The sequence below is a fragment of the Eurosta solidaginis genome, chromosome 1 (genome assembly GCF_040869045.1).
Source record: "Eurosta solidaginis isolate ZX-2024a chromosome 1, ASM4086904v1, whole genome shotgun sequence".
NCBI lineage: Eukaryota > Metazoa > Arthropoda > Insecta > Diptera > Tephritidae > Eurosta > Eurosta solidaginis.
The window spans coordinates 90,993,156-91,011,403 of NC_090319.1; the positions used below are offsets into that span (position 1 = coordinate 90,993,156).

General features: G+C 35.4%; 1 protein-coding gene and 1 pseudogene across 3 annotated transcripts in view; one reads left to right on the forward strand and one right to left on the reverse strand.

Annotated features, from left to right (window-relative positions):
- LOC137237217 (hematopoietically-expressed homeobox protein HHEX-like) overlaps positions 1-10,416 on the forward strand; it is a 463,868-nt pseudogene extending 453,452 nt beyond the window's left edge.
- RhoGAP93B (MyTH4 and RhoGAP_KIAA1688 domain-containing protein RhoGAP93B) overlaps positions 641-18,248 on the reverse strand; it is a 422,769-nt gene continuing 405,161 nt past the window's right edge. The window contains exons 19-21 of one of the 3 annotated variants that reach the window (XR_010948420.1): positions 1,900-3,133; positions 1,731-1,797; positions 641-1,664 (exon numbers count right to left, since the gene is read on the reverse strand). The gene's annotated coding sequence lies outside the window, so the exon portion shown is untranslated. Of the gene's footprint in view, positions 1,798-1,899; positions 3,134-18,248 lie in introns of all 3 variants that reach the window. The other 2 variants (XR_010948419.1, XR_010948421.1) reach the window with 2 other exon arrangements.

Here is an 18,248-nt window from a genome sequence, read left to right on the forward strand (position 1 = left end):
ACGCAAAAAATGTGTAATACTTTAGACAAAATATGCCTAAAATTGTACTCGCCAGTTGTTTATATTTACACCCTAAGAGCGTGATTTTAAACACTAAGGGCCAAATTTTTTGTAAATAAAAGGCCAGATATTTTTTAATTTAATTTTTAACTTAAATATTTATTTATTCACATTTGTTTATTCATTTAGTTATAAGATATTTTTACGTAGAACAAAACTAAAATTACAAAGTAATAATAATTCATAAATTTCATAAATATTATTTATTAAATAATAATTAATATATTAATAATTACAATAAAATCTGATGGGGTTGGGTTCAATGCATATCGATTTTGATATGAAATTCATCATAGAACAAAACTACAATAAAAAACTTAAATTTTTTAATTAATGCATTAATTTCATAAATTTTTTTAATACTGTATAAATATTTCTTGAGTTTTTAAGATATTTTTTAAAATTTAATTTACAGTTGCATCGATTTTTCTCATAAGTGTATTTATTTTTCCTATATTATTAATGTGTTTTTTTTTCACGTATTTGGGACGGATAAAATTTGAAAAAATAACGCACCAAAAATTCACACGTTTGCGAAATATTTTTGGGATATTCTAAATTGTATATATAATAATAGCAAAGTAGCTGTAAAACTAAGTCAAATCCCCATTTGTTTCTTTAAAGGTAATTTTCCTTTCAAAAAAATATATGATATGTTTTGAGATAGCCAGAAGACCTACCTACCTATATGTATCTAGAAAATAATGAAATGAATAAAAAATAAAAAAAGTAAATAAAATTAAAATAATAAAATTATTAATACAAAATTATAAAATTATTATTTTATATATTCCTAAATAAATAACTTAAATGAACGAAACAAAATAAAATTTTTAATTAATTTTTAAGGATTTCTGGTAGTGCCCTGGAAAGGGTTAAAATACGTTCGTTTAACATATTGTAACGAATTTACTTGCAAATCCTCTTATTTGCAATCCTCTGCTAAGTTCGAATCACTAAACTGTTGAATAAATAACTCCAATATTGAATAATGGAAAAATGGCCTTTATTAAAGTACTTCACAATAACACTTATACTTTGCTACTCGCTGGCTTATTAACCAAACTGATTCATAACTCAAATTAAACTCTACTATTGGCCGCCAGATCGCGTGCTTAATCAATAACTGATTGATTGCTCAACTCAAACTGAATTACAGCGCCTCTTCATCTGTTGCCTTTTATACCCTTTGGTTTCCTCGTTCGCATTTTTCCAGAATGTACTAGCATTGTTCATGAGCTCTCAAACTTCTCAGCTATAACTAAAATTGCACAATTTTATACATCTTTTAGGCGCTTCCAGAATCTACTAGTCCAGTAGCTCTCAAACTTCTCAGATATATGCATGTGTTTGCGCATTGACTCTCCGCTGCTCGTATTCGTACATGGTACATATGTGTAGACGCAATTATTTATTCGTTTATGTAGATACATAAAGATTGAATTATTGATGTGAATGTTTGTAGTTTACAGTCTCTCGCGCGCACATAGGCGTATAAGTAAATGCATCTGTGTGTGACATCTCTCTGGGCTGCCTTATATATGTATGTGTATACTTGATTTGATTATTAACGTAAATACTGCTTGGCATGGCCTTAGCATCGCCTTAGTGATGGGATAACTTAGTGATGCTAATATCCGTGACAATATATATAATATTATAATATTCACCTATAATAGAAATACAGCGCGTTGGCTCTTTTATTTCTTTTTCAACTTCTTCAATTGTCGTCCCAAACTGAAATAATGTATAAAATAATTAGAAAGTTACTAAAAAGTTGAAAAAGTGAAAGTTGATATAAATATTAAAAAATATGTATATACTAATGTATGTATGTACCTTATACAATTTAAAAAGAAGCTCGTCGTTCTCCTTGAAATATTTAGCAATAGCCGTGAAAATAAATTGAGTGCGTTTATCCTGTATTTTAAAAAATGATCTTAATTTTGGTTTAGACAATTCGAAGTTTGACTTGAAATCTTCAATATCGAGTTCCGTTAACGTATTAAAATGGTCATATAGGCAGCTCTTGTGGAATATCATTGGCCATTGGTCTAGTATATTTTGAACAGTTGCAGTTTATTTAGTGTCATTAAAAAATAATCTTTGTGCAGAGAAGCACTCTGCCATACACTTTCGTACATTTTCTATTTCAATTTTTTGAAGATTTTTTTTCTGAAGCATTGATAACAAATAGTTTTTTTTTTGTTGTTAATATCATTTATGCTTGCGTCTGTTAGTTGTGGTTCCCAGTTAACGCAGCTTGTGCCCAAAGCGTTCAATGATTTTTTTTATTTGGTATGCATGAATTTAATGCAGATCGTCTGAGCGTACTATTTAAAAAATTATTTCTATTTCTCATTGTTGAAATAAGTGAAATTGGTGCCAAGGACATAGCATTTCCCTGTGAATCTGTTTCGATAAATGAATCAGGGTACTGGTTCGCTGCAGCCTGAGCAACGGCTCTGTAAATGTTCATCGGTATGTAATGCGAAATTTCACGTAATCCGTCCACTATTACGTTCGCAACTGACTTCAAAAGTTTACCTAATTTTTTTTTATTATTTAACGCCACAAGTACCTCATTTGGCAATTTATTCCATGGAATAACAAAGCTTTGAAACTTATCACAAGCTGCATGTGGATTTATTTTGACAGAATTATTTTTGGAGCGCTTGGGATTTTCTGAATCCATGTTGGAATTATCATGATCATTGACCATATTTACATCGTCGGAAAATATTAACAAAACGTTTTCATTTTCCATGTTTTGGGTCTGTTGCGTTGTGCATATGCCTTCTAAGGTGGAAGTCTGATTTGGCGTGATTTTTTTCATTGGATAAAGAAAAAATAGTAGATGTCTTGGTTTGCAGTTCACTTTGGATAACTGTTGTTGTGTTGATATCGTCAGCTGGATTAATAAATTTTCTCTCAGGTGTCCACTCGTCTTCATGATTTAAAAGTAATAGCGTACATTTCTCCTCTAAAACAGCTTTCGACGTCTCATCGTCTTCTATTTCTGTTCCGTCACATTCTAACACAAGTTTGGTTCTATTTAGGGAAAGAGATTTAGCTAAAAATTAGAAATAAAATTTATATTAGATAAAAATTTATTTAGTCAACATTTTTGGCTGCTTATACCGTTTTACCTTACTATACTAAGAATAAAACTAAAACTTAATACATTAAAGATTCATAAATAAATTTGCCATACGAGGTACTTGATTTATATATTTTCTACTAAAGAAGAAAACGGTGCAAAGTATTTCTTATTTTTCAAGCTAAAAACTTTTATTGGTTGCTGTATTATTAAGCCATTATTACTTATAAAGCCAGAGTTATCATCATTTGTGGGTATAGATTCGTATAAACTAATGGTGCTGTTATACCACATTCTCATTAAACTTCCAAATAGTGCAAATTCAGTATAATCTGCGCTTATTAAAATAGATTTGATTGTAAGAACGTACTAAAAACCTTGCTTGTCAACTAAAAGAGTATAACATCGTTATTTCTATATTTAGTTCAACAAAACAAAATCTTTTTGGATACAAATATATACTTTCTTGGAATATTTATATTGAACATATCGTGACTTAATTCATAGACATTATCACTTATAATATTTGTTCTTAATCTATCTCCAAAAATACTTGCTTGAAAATATTGATGTCTATTTGCTAAAGTTAAAGTAATGTTTTTAAAATGTTTACATTTCTTTGCAATATTTTTGAAGTATTGATGTTTGTGTTCAAAATGTAGAGAAAAAAAGTTTTTCAAAGGACCGAATTGTCTTATAAGGTCTGGATAGTGTTTTATATAGTGATGTTTGGGTCTAGGCTTCATGTTGGGAAGATATTCTGCTCGTAACTCGAAATAAACGTATATATGGTAGTTAAGTAATTCCAACTCAGACTCGGATATTTTATCAGAACATATCAACCGACACATGTTAATCATTGCTGTAAATAACAAGTATATTGGATTTTTATTGTCAGTGACAACATTCATTAAAACAATAGGCATTAGAAATAACATATGTCTTACTTCATCTGCCTTTCCTATAAGCTTTTTCATATTAAAATTTAATTTTGGACATGACAGACGTAATGCAAAAGTTTTTCTTAGACTTTTTAAAAAGGCGTTTATGTATTCAAAGGTAAAACAAAAGGTTACACTTAATCCTCTCAGAATTTCCATTAAATCATAAGGTACAATACCTTCAAATAAATCATGCGCTATACACGGTGGTAATCCTGGTTTACAAACATGAAAATATCTAAGACCATTTAACACGGAGTCGCGAACAACCCCTCTGCTCATACAGCCTTCAATAAGTTGCTCGTTGTAATTGTGTTTGTTTCTTAATTCGCAAATGTCAATATTTTTAAAGCTAGGTTCTTTCCTAGAGTTGGGTCGTTTCGTTCTGAACTTGTTCAATTGACCGGGTCTCTCAACCGAACAAGTGAACTAGATCTTCGATTTCAGTTCTATTTGTTCTTTTAGTTCATTTGTTCTTTTAGTTCGTTTTATCTAATGTTATTCTTTCTGTCTTCTCGTTCGCGAACATTGTAAATTCCTACATACATACGCAGAAATTCACAGTGAGCACGAATGTCGATGATGCCACTTACACTAAAGATATGTGTGATCAACTTTGTGTGTGGCACTGCTACAACAATATATGTGTGGACTCTTTATGAAAAACATCTTTTGTAAGAAACTAATTATTACATTTATTAAACTTGAAAAGTTCATATTTACAATTGGTGTCCCTACTCTTTCAACTTCCTGGATCTTCCGAAATTTGTAACTTTTTTGAAGTTAATTATACATATATATATATTAACTTATTTATTCATAACACATTTAAATATACCTACACAAATCATTGCTGCATACACACCCCTCTCTATACTTGTTGGCTTTTTTCGGGGGTGCGAGCAGCAGTGAACAAATTTGCTTGAAAAAAAAGAACAGATGAACAAAAAGAACAACTTGTTCATTCATCAGAAAAAGAACGAAGGATTCGAATCTCTGAAATAAACGAAAAAGCACAACTCTATTCTTTCGTTCAAAAAAGCAATATCTGCAAATATATTGCGAGAAACTGAAATTTTCATTAAAACCGCCAATTTGATGCCAACCTAAATTGTCGCCAATTACTGCAAACGCAGTTCCAAATAGAGTTTCTTGCATGCCAGTTTTTTTGTTCAGAAAAGTTAGACCTTGTGTCTCCAAAGTTTTCAGGTCGCTAAGTAATTGTTTTAAAATAGCTTCGAACCCGAAATTTTTTATATAACTTTCGTTGCATAATAAAATTAGTTGAATGTTTTTTACCAGAGATTTGTACTTCACATCAATCTTTCCTAATATAAAATAAAATCCAATCAGTTTGTGCTTTTTTTTGATGATCCCAAGGGATTGCACAACTCAAATGCATCTTGAAACATAAGAAGCTCAATGCGTTTTTCACCGGAATTAAAAATGCTGTGGTTTTTATACACGACACCGTCATGGTAATCAGAATACATTTTATTTTTACATGTTTTCCATTCACAAAAGACTTCAAAATATTTTTAATCGGTAAGCAAACTTTCCAACGTCTCTAGTAGGGGTATATAATGATAAACGCACTGTTTGTGATAATTATCTACACCTAAATAAATTTCTTTTGGAGAAACGCAGAAACTACTTTTTGAAAAACAATTCTTTTGCCTGCGTCTTGTGATAATGCTTCTTAAATCATTGATTAAGTCAGAGTTCTGAATGCACCTAATGACCTCTGCTTTTATAATTCGTTGCTCAGCGCTAGCAAATATTTTATTCACTCTTAATACTTGCGAATTTGCATCATTATTTATTATATTAAACAGCTCTTTAAGAAAAACTCTCCGCAGGTCTCAGACATATTATATTTGCATTTTAACTGTGTTAACATATTTTTAAAGCTATTAACGCGGGTAGAACTAGGACTATTTGGCAACTCCTGGCAAGTTATCGTATTTAGCGATAGTTCCTCATTATTTTCGCCCACATCTTTTTCCAGCGAATAGTCATTATCTTGGCTGTTTCCGGAAAATATGTGATCGAAATGAGGACACATTACTAAATGGTTTCAAACAAGAAATTACTGGACAGTTGGCGTTTTTGCCATAAGCAAAATGCTTTAAAATATGTGAGTATACTTCATGTATGCTTATAGCGAAAAAGTCGCAAGAAGCCATCGAGCAATTGAATTTGTGGTACACATTGGAGACACCTTCAACTATGGCGTCTTTAGCAGAATGCTTTTTTGAAAAGTGGACTGCATAGACATTGTAGCTTGAAAACTTTTTATTGCATTTTGGAAACAAACATTCAAACAAATTTAACCCAGTTCCCTATGCGCGTATAAATGCAAATGATAACTTTTTAATTTGTAGAACTGCTTTGCACACACTTTACACACAAACATTTCCAATATATTTGTAAAGCTTATTCACTTATATATATTTACATATATTTTAAAGCTTATCACTTATATATATTTACATATATTTTATAACTTACTCGCTTATTTATATTTATGTTTTAATTCTTATTAACTTTTTTCCGCCACGAGACGACAAACCCGACAATTTCACAGAAAATGAAAATTTACAGTTACCTGAAGTAAAATAATAAGTGATCGAAATTTGCACATTGTTGTGTGAAATTATAAGGCATGTATACTTTTGTACAATTCTTGCGTAAAACTACGTACTTTTCGGGTGTAAATCAAAATATTACACGTTTTTTTTATAGTAATATCATCCATTTTTTGATTTTCAACATGAATACGTATAAAAAATGGGCATTTTTACACCAAATATTATTTCAACAGGATTTTACCCCCATTTCAATCTTAATTTCATACAAAAGTTTTAGAGTGTACTAAAGGTACTTTTCTACTACAATTTTCGTTGAAGGGCATTGAATTATTCCCTGCTTTCCTTGCTTCGTAAAAGCTGTTCGTCCCGATATTCAAATTGGGAGTGTCACAGCTCTGCTGACATTAAAGAACAAAACCTCTACTTATTAAATCATGAAAAAGCCAATTTTTTTTATTGGTTTTGTTGCTTTTGTTTTACACCCTTCTCTATATAGTCACGCACTTTTTCAATGAATATCAAAGTTAAACGAACAACAAAAACTTCAATTAGTTTTTACCTTCAGTTTTACGCAATATGCCTATCTGTTCCTAAATTGATTATTATTATCTATATGGACATTAACAAAAAAAAACAATTGATACCGGTAAGCTCACCAACGGTAAATGATGCAATTATGACAGTAATGAGCTTTTTATTGCTGTATTCATGCAAACGGAAGTTATTTTCATAATGGCGAATCGCCATTTCGCCACATTTTTAATAGTCAATGTATGACAAAGAAAACCATATAGTGTTAACACCTTAATATCTGTTGTATATGAGCGAGATAGCATTTGCGTGTTTGCAGCTTTGCTATGCTATGGCATAGGTATTTATTGCTGTATATTTCGTTGTTAACATCATCAGGGCTGTTTGGTATTGTATGCATGTATCGATGTGCTACCGTGCAAGCACCAATCAAATGTCGCGTGAGAATGCGTACGAAGTACAGGGTGATTTGAATGAAACATTTTGTGAATTAGGCTGCTTCTAATTTAGGAGATTTGTAATATTTTATTAATTGAAAAATCCGAAAGGAGTACCAAAGTAGCGCATCACTGCCAGTTACAAGAATCCAATTGCTAAAATGTGTATTTCTTCATTAAAAAGGTTTAAATACCAGATGTGATAGCCTCCGAAAAGATTTTAGGCCAAGCTTCTCTTCCAATTTGCGTCGCGCCTTTCATTTCCTTTATATTAGGTCGGTTGAATGTTTGTCAAAAATGTTTTTATTATCTTTTTTTAATGTATTCAAGGTTCGATTCGAGCTCAAGGCCAGAACAATAACTTTTATGATAATTATTGTTTTCTTAATTACAATTCTTCAGACAACCCGCCATGGCGGCGCAGATAGATACATTTCGAAGGATGCTACGCCTTCATCATCAGTACGCTTTAGGCATGCTGCGCTAACCATTTAGCTATACAGCTGTAGATTGTTTGACGTATAAACTGCTACTTCTATTCCTCTTTACCAACTATATTTAATCAGCGTTGCGCCATCTGTTGCAAATAACTGATAATGCTGGATTTGTTTATGGTCTTTCTTTTTTTAATTTTTCCTAAAAATCGGCGGTACAGGCCCTTTTTTGCGCCGACTCACTGAACTTTTCATGGCAGAAATACACTCGGAGTGTTTGCCAAATCACGCCGACCCCGCTAAGAAAACCTAATTGAAAGAACTTGTTTCTAAATTGTTTATGGTGATTTGCCCGTGAACTGATCCCAGTATCCTCGGTGCGGTCGGCGAAGCAATTGTTCTGCAGTTACTATTAACTGGGGCTGCCAAACCTCCACTTTACGCCCGGAAACTCCGGGGTTGGTACGATAAACCCCGGGTCTACAGACGTGATGGTTTTTTTAAGTAAAATGTGTGAATCATCAAGGCACTGATACTTTAAGTAAAACATTTTTAATAGCCGCACTCACTCGTTCCTTGCTGCTGATTGAAATACTCAATGAGATTTTCGGTAGTTCCTAAATTGAGAAATTCCTTAAATACCCTTTTCAAATGATCTCCAACTTATATGATGGGAAGGGTTAGCAAAATCGTTTGGCCGTATATTCAAGTAAAAGGCTTATCTAATCTTATCTAACTCTCGAACTTTTGTAAATTTAATTCTGTTGTTTATTTTCGAAACTGCAAAATGAGTCTGAAACGTTAATTTTGATTTGACTATTATCGAAACCCAAATCTCCAAGTTTGGCATTTCTTAAAGTTTAGGGCCTCCAAAACTATGTAGATCCTTGGTGCAGGGCCGCAGAGAGCCGAGCCGGGCCCCTGGGACAGTTCGCGTTTACGGGGCATCCTAAAAAATAAACTCAATCCAGTAAAAAAAAAATAACATAACATACATAAATTTTTCAATTCACATTGTCAGTTTTATTTCATATAAAATAAGATTTACTGGAGCACTTACATACATACATAAATTAAATGTTAGATTTCATTGTTTGATTTGCTTACATTAACTTTTTCTTCATATGTACATTTTAAGAGCTTGAATCAGCCAAGGAAAACCTTCCGTGCTTTTTGGTCTGCGAATATGGAAATTACCGAGCAAGGCTGGACTCCAACGCCAATGTTCCAAGGCTTGTCAAGCGATTTTGCCTCATAGTAGAACGTAAAAAAATTTCAATTTTAAAACAATTTTTTGTAGCAACAAAGTATGTATATATCTATGAAATCTTAGTTAGAGTACTGTCAATACTGCTTTGCCTTGCCGGGCCCCCAAAAACCTACCGGGCCCCAGGGCAATTGCTGAGTACTATGCGCTTAAAGTTGTAAGCTTTCCCACGTGTACAAAAAGTAGGCGAAGCTCATACTGAAACACATAGGTACATACATAACTCGATCAAATAAGTGCATCTCCGTGCAGATGTTGCCTTTGTACTTTAAAAAACGTAAACAGGGTCTACCTCAGATACTGGAACAAACCTTGTATTGGTTTCACTCGGACGTTTGCCTATCTCGCACTTTTTGTGCAGTCCCTAGATATTTTATGTTCCTTTAATTAGATAAGATGTTTATTATTATAAATAAGTATAAACTATAATAAACTAACTAAGCTGTAATAAATAGAATATAATTTAAATATTATTTTGATTTTTACTTTGGTTTCAATTCAATTTCAATTTAATACTTCATTTTTTATGTAAATACGTAATTTTACTTACAGGCTTCAATGGCAATGCTGCCGCTGTTGCTGCTCTTTATTGCAATGCTGCATATCCCGGTTTTTATATACCCAACTTTGGTGTCAAACGAAAAGGTGGTCAAATTCGTTTCACTTCACAACAGACAAAAAGTCTCTAGAATCGTTTTGTTAATTCAAAATATCTCTCACCTAAAGAACGCCGTTATCTCGCGCTTCAACTCAAACTTTCCGATCGTCAGGTGGAAACTTGGTTTCAAAACCGACGTGCCAAATGGGGCCGTTCTAATCAAAGCAAACATTCCAGCTCAGCTTCACAAATGTTGAACCAAGCTTTAAGTGGGGATGGTGCGGCAAGCGTGGTTACAAGCAGTAGCATTTCGTCAAGTGTGGGACATCATGCGAGCAATATTTGTAGCAATGGTTATGGTTCGGCCGAAGGCAATCGTGATATGCTCTCGGAAGGTGACGAAGATGATGATGAAAATGGCGATGATGTAGTATATAGTAATAAGGGAAATTCTTGAGTATATCCACCAGGACAACAAATTTTAGGTCGATTTAAAGTATTGGTGCTTAACAGACGACATGGTAGGCAATAAAAAGCACTGCTACTGGCACTCCAAACTAACCAGTCACGCTCCACTATCTCTTCGTTGTATTCTACATAAGTGTCGCTGCTTGCTGTGTTTTATTGTTTCGATTACGTAGGCAAGGCTATAGTGGAGTGTCAGCATGGATTTTTCCCAGGTAGGTCTACTTCCACCAATTTAGCTTTAGTTACTAATCAAATTGTGGGTGCTTTAGAGAACTCTGAGCAACTTGACGTCATATACACAGACTTCTCGAAAGCATTCGACAAGGTTGATCATATTATCATAATACGCAAGTTAGCCAAGTATGGAATCAATGGAAACTTGTTGAAATTCTTCAAGAGTTTTCTATCGAACAGAAAGCTCTATGTGGCAATTGGAGCCGACAAGTCATCTCTACATATAAACGCCTGGTCAGCTATTCCGCAGGGTACCCATTGTGGCCCTCTGTTATTCTTAATTTTCATAAATGATTTGCCCCAGCAATTCAAATTCGCAAAATTTTTGATGTTTGCGGACGATGTCAAACTATTTCTGACGATCCGTAATAGCTCTGACTGAACTAACTTGCAATCTGATCTGGACTCTTTTGCCGGTTGGTGCGCAGACAATAATTTATTTTTAAATACAAACAAATGCTGCGTTGTGCCTTATTCCAAAAAGACAACTGCGACATAGTTTAACTACAAACTAAATGCTAAATCTCTGAATCGTTGTCAAGAGATTAAGGATTTGGGTGTAATTTTTGACTCCAAACTCTCTTTTTCCAGTCATATTGACTTCATTATTGCAAAGTCCTTTGCAATGGTTGGGTTCTTAGACGAAACACCAGTGACTTTAAGGACCCTTTGACGTTGAAGGCACTTTATATCTCCTTGGTCAGAAGTCGCCTTGAATATTGTTCAATAATATGGAATCTTTTTTATGAATCTAACTCCTATAAAATTCAAAGAGTTCAAAAAGTTTTTACGAAAATTGCTTTACTAATGCTTCACTGTCCAGACGGTCTCCCATCGTATACCAGCAGGTGCAAATTGCTTGGTCTTCAGGCTTTGCATGACAGAAGAACTTTTATCTCACTCATACTTGCCTATAATGTAATAAACTTGAGCATAAATTGGTCCCATTTATCTAATTTGTTTATTCCATATATTCCACCGGCATAATATATTATTCATCGAAATAACTCATAAAACGAATTATGCTATGAATGAACCTATAACTAGGACTATACATCTAGCAAATCGATTCAGTAGTGTTATTAATTTTAATAACAGCTTATATAAGTTTAAGCTTGAACTGTTTTCTATTTTTAACTAGTCTGTAAGAAAGCATGTACTTTTAGATTGAATGAATTAAATAAATAAATATATTTACCAGTTGAGGCTTTGTCCTTCGCAAGAACACTCAAAGTGGTGAAGCAAAAGTGCTGTTCTACTACCCTAACGTAGGGGATAGTCGAACTAGTCTAAAAACGGAAGCTACGCGGTTATTCATAATGAATTCTTGTATCAAAAGGCCGGAAAAGAACAGTTTGGACTGGGCATATAACCTTAACATCTTTCAACTTAAAATCGGTCGACTTTCATTCTAAAATGATATTTTGGTTTAACGAAGGTTATTGAAATCAATGTTTCGAACGCAAACATCTGCACATTTTGGTCTGCATTTAAAAAAATTATCCAGGGTCCTTGTAAAATTTAAATTATGTAGGATTATAATATTATTACCCATGAGTTACGCAATGATATCCACTTGGATTGCTTATGATTTCGACGACGGCATCCTTGGCCGTGCTTGGTGCTAATCATTAAAACAGTGCCACGAGAGTCATGAGTATTGAAAGACCATTAATAGCAACCATAAGTCGCCTTTGTGCGTGATTAGCAAGTAGCTACAAATGATGTAAAGAAATCGTGTCGACAACGAGCATTAGGAGTTAGTCCAGAACATCTCCTTCGGTGAGACTATGCTTTGCACGAGAAATACAGAAAAAAGTGTGACCATTTTATGTACTTGAATTTGTTCGGCAGACGCAGCAGTACCAGTCCCTTAGACCGGGGTTAGGTTCGAAGGCTCCCTGGAGTAAATGAACGAAGAACAGTATCTTCGCAAGGAGGTACTTCTGAAATTTTTGGAACGATCCGCAAAACTTTGAGGCAAAAACCTGCGATCTTTCCGAAATGGCCAAAACGTTGATTTCCTTAAATACATACAAACAAAACCTTTTTTATATAGAAAAATTAAGCTTTTTAAAGTAAGAATGCCGCGTACGACGGCGCGCCTTTCAATCGATTATTTCTTACTCAAAGGCACCAATGGATTTCCTGGCATTTCTTACCGCATCGGATTTCATCTCACACTTCATGTCAGCTGGAAATCGAAAATCATTGCCGAAACTTACCTTCTGTCTGACGTGTTGTCTCATGCACTGCCGATCGATAGGCCACCATAAATAAGGATATGTTTATGTCCCAATCTTTATGGAACTTATTCACTAATTTTCTTAGGTGCTCTTCCAAAGTTCTAGTGAATAGCTCCACCATACTATTGAACTAAGGATCAAAGTTTACCGAATGGCCAATGCTCTACGTATTTCTTGTAACAAAGCTGATTCAAAACTCCTACCTTGTTCAGACTGCAACTCAAATATGTGGAAACACATCTGCTTCCTGATTTGGGATTGCTGAAATAATCCATAACCAACAGAACGACTTGGTGCGATCACATGAAATCGTGCAGCTGAGTTATGTTGCGTCATCTGCCCACGGCTCCGGGACTTGGGCCCTTATGCTATGAAGCAAACGTCGAAGTTGGCATCCATTCTATGACCAACGGTCGGCAACCAACCTAATAGATTCTCTGCTTAATTTTTTCGATTGTCCTCGTGATTCCAAGATGACCTCCACTTGATGTTAGCAGCCGGATATCAGCCTCTGCCTAGTCAAGGCGTGGCATTCGTAGATAATGTGAACCATCGTTTCATCCTCCACAACAGCGACAGACTTGTGTATCCGATGGATTTAACTTACATAGGTGATACCGTAGAGTACAGTGTCCCGTATAGTACCCAGAAGCACTGCTCTGCTTAGATTACTTTAGTTTAGCTAAAAATCTCCTTGCTGGGAGTATGAAAAGATTGGCCTACCCTTACCCTAGCGTTCAATCTAGTGTTGTCTGAGCTGATTTGTTTCCCAGTTATATATGGTTTCCCTAGTGTGGCTAGAATGCTACTATGGCACCCTGGTTGGCTAAGCAGTCCGCCTGTTCATTACCTTCATGTCCCTGATAGTCGGGAACCCGTTCTTAGAAAACCTTGGTTTTGGCTAACCGATAATTTAGTTTTCCAACGCATTCATCCAATAGCTTAGAAGTAGTTGTGTAAGACTGCCACGTACTCAAGGCTGCCTGTTTGTCTCACATAAAAAAGATGCTCTTCGAGGATAAGTCTCTGCGTAGACATTCTCTACCGCAAACTACAGCGACTGTTCTCATGGAGAGTTTTATTCTCCGGAAAAAGCCACATGACAGTTTTTTTAGGATTGCTAGACAATGCTTTGGTATCAAATCACCTTTCTAGGATGCGTAGGGGTTGTTGCATGCGATTGCATATTGTTTCCTCGTGCATGCCTGTGACGCAGATTACTAAGACATACCCTTGTCTGTCAAATCGATTGTATTTCATTAACTGAAGGAGGTCATCTATGACCAGGTTCCATAAAATAGGAGAGTATACCCTCTTGAGTGCATCCCTTAGTGGCCACCGTTGACTCAGCTGTCCTTCCCAGCTCCACACTGATTTTTCTTCTTTTTATCATAGATTGCAACCAGCGCATTATTACTAGGCTTATATCCTTGCCAATCATAACATGTTCGATAGCTTGATGTGTCATTGTTGTTGTCGTAGTTGTGCTTAGTCCCATCCAGTAGGTGTGGCGACACTCTTATTTTCATCAGCATCCTCTAACGCGAGTGCGAGTAAACTTGCAGAGAGTTAGGGGCGTTGCCTCCACATCGTACTTGAAAAGTTATCAATCATCATATGGGCACACATTACAAGCGGGACATACATTGGATATTTGTGGTTGATTCTGTAAGTAAATAAGAGTTTATCCTATTTCATTATCCAGATCGAAGTTGAGGTAGAGCGACACGCATCTCCATGGGAAGGTTGCTTTCCTCAACTGCAAGTTTAGGGTATTTGTCTTTAAGAACGCGATCACCGGGCAATCCCTGCATTGTAGTCCGCCGCCTTTTTATGAATATCTCTGTGACGTGTTATCGAAAGCATCTGAGGTGTCCATAAAAGCACAGAGGGTTATATATTTTAGACTCCAAAGCTTTTTCAATTTTTTCGGTGAGGCTATGAATAGCCCTCTACAGGGATTTTCCTGACTGATAGACATATGTAGTCCAACACAGAGGTAGTTTTTTTTAGATGGACCTTCCTAATATGCTGATACAAAATTTTCTCCGTACCCTTTAGGAGAAGCGAACTGTGGCAATTGGTCGATACGACGAGGGTAGTTGTTCGGGTTTCCCTCTGCTTTTGTATGAATATTACCTTAACCCCTGTCCACCTGTTTGGAATGTAGCCGAGCAGTAGATATCCTTATAGAAGTTGGATAAAGCTGGAGCTATATGGCTTATTCTCTGCCGTAACAGATATAGACTTCAACCGGTCCTGGTGACTTGAATGGGTTGAAAGTAGACAAAGCCCTTTGCACTCGCTTGACAGCGGTGAGATTTGTTACTAGGTTTTTTCTCTACCACAAATGGTCGGCATACTTCCCATTATGTATATATATGTGTCTTCCGGCTGCTTGGTTTAGAAGATCATTAATTCTCTCAACGTATTCTCTACAAGTAGCCGTTATAGATCTTCGAAGTTCTTTGTTGTGCGATGTGCGCGAATCCAGCAAAACAACCTTCGAATACAAATGCAACATTTTTGTATGTAGTGTATGTATGTGTTTGAAGGGAATTGTGAAAGAAAATTTAAGCACAGAGCCTGAGCATGATATTGTAACGAATTTGCTTGCAAATCCTCTTATTTGCCTTTTTGCTAAGTTCGAATCACTAAATTGTTGAATAAATAACTCCAATATTGAATAATGGAGAAATGGCCTTTATTAAAGTACTTCACAATAACACTTCTACTTTGCAATTAGCTGGCTTAATAACCAAACTGATAGTTTAAATGAAACTGACTTTCCAAAATAATACTGCTATTGCTCGCTAGATATCGTCTTAATCGAAACAGATTATAGCGCCTCTACCGCTGGTGCTTTTATACTCTTTGATTTCCTCGTGGCATCTTCTAGGCGCTTCCAGAATTTACTTAGTTGCCGCCATATAATTATAACTACAGATGCACGTATATAGCTTCTCATATGCGTGTATTTGTGAGCGACACTTCAACAATTACAATTGCATACTTTTGGGAGCATCACTTCTCTGCTGCGTGTACGTACATATGTGTAGACATAATGTTTTATTCGTTTATGTAGATACAAGTGACTGTCTGCTTTATTGTTGTTGTGACTTCATTTACTTAGCATCAGACTAGGGATGTGAGTATCACCTGGTGTCACTCATATACGTCACAATATTGTCACGGATATTACCATCACTAAGGCGAAGCTAAGGCCATGCCAAGCAGTATTTACGTTAATAATCAAATCAAGTATACACATATATAAGGCAGCCCAGAGAGATGTCACACACAGATGCATTTACTTATACGCCTATGTGCGCGCGAGAGACTGTAAACTACAAACATTCACATCAATAATTCAATCTTTATGTATCTACATAACCGAATAAATAATTCCGTCTACACATATGTACCATGTACGAGTACGAGCAGCGGAGAGTCAATGCGCAAACACATGCATATAGATGAGAAGTTTGAGAGCTCATGGACAATGCTAGTACATTCTGGAAAAATGCGAACGAGGAAACCAAAGGGTATAAAAGGCAACAGATGTAGAGGCGCTGTAATTCAGTTTGAGTTGAGCAATCAATCAGTTATTGATTAAGCACGCGATCTGGCGGCCAATAGTAGAGTTCAATTTGAGTTATCAATCAGTTTGGTTATTAAGCCAGTGAGTAGCAAAGTATAAGTGTCATTGTGAAGTACTTTAATAAAGACCATTTTTCCATTATTCAATATTGGAGTTATTTATTCAACAATTTAGTGATTCGAACTTAGCAGAGGATTGCAAATAAGAGGATTTGCAAGTAAATTCGTTACAATATGTTTACTGCTTGAAGCATAGTACAGGTTTAAGCGGCAGTTACCCACCGACGTGTGACGTACGTACGGACGTTTGTCGTACGAAACACGTTTGACCGAACCCTCAAGCCCGTAGGAATCAATGTGTGCGTCTGTGTACATGTACATAACATATTTGTGTGTATATTGATTACAGCAAAGCACTGTTGCCATTGACCAGTTTGCATCCATGCTTATGCAAACATCAACTTTAAGAATTACAATTATTAATGGTGCAAATGGCAGAAACAAATAATGAATAAGAATTTCTAGTTCATTTATTTGTAACCTCCAATTTTATATAATCATTTTAGGATATTTCAACAAAGATTTAAACAATCATTAGGCCTTTTTTGTATAATAACTGTAATTGGTCCAAACATAGCACACAAAATATTTAATAGGCAACTCTGTCTTGTGAGAGAGCGATCAGCTGACACGTTCTTACGGAAAAAATCAAAATTGTTTTGATTTCTACGTTCCGGGAAACGTACGTACGTGCGTTGAACGTCGGTGAGTTTTCATTTACATTGCACACTCATAAGTTAGGCCGTGTCAGCTGACACGTTTTTTCTACGTACGTTCGTGGGTAACTGCCGCCTTATAAGCCAACCTAATATAAACGCACGCAAGTCATTTTCTGTCAAAAATGTCTCATGTACATACAACTTGTATGAGAGCAACTCAAATTGAATTTGCTGCGTGAAAACCTAACTCGATTTCCAATTTTTGTTCTGAGTGACATTTAGATTTGACGTTTGCACACATGCTTTACATTGTCGCAACGCATGCTTATTTGGGTTAGGGCAAAAAACGCCGGTTGTTTGCGTGCGCTAAAAAAACGCAGTGCGGTTTATTAGGTTGGCTTGTTACAAGTATGTTATGTATGAAAAGGAAACAATTCCTTTCTTTTTCTAACACACTGCCGTTTGACACTTCAGTCAGTGTCAAACAATTGTGGAACCTGCGCGGAACATGCGTTTGACTCTGAGCGAAATGTCAAAATTACCGGGATTGCTGTCGTTGAAAGCGCCGCAGGGAAACAAAAAAAGGAACTGAATATCAGATATGGGTTGCTGTGATGGTAAATTTTTTTGAACGAATTTAGTATGAAAATGTAGTGCATATATATGGGTCCCACAGAAAATTATACAAAAGTCTTGAATTGGGGTATCTGAGGACGCGTAGTTATTCCAGTATTAAGAAAACATATATGGGTGCTAAGTTTTTCTACCCGGTCAAAAGTTCTCTGCGAAAAACTGTTTGAAACCGAGGTCGACTGCAATAACCCGTCCAAAAATGTGGAAAGAGAAATGAAAAGACGCGTTTTGTCCTGTTATCAATAGTCCAAAGGTGAAAAAGTATTCGAATTTTTGGAAGCGAGGCAAAAACGTGTCTATTAATACCTCCCTCGACGGTTTTGGTCGTGTTTTAGCAATCGTCCCCGGTAATAAAGTATCACAATTTGTTAATTAAAATTGTCCAAAAC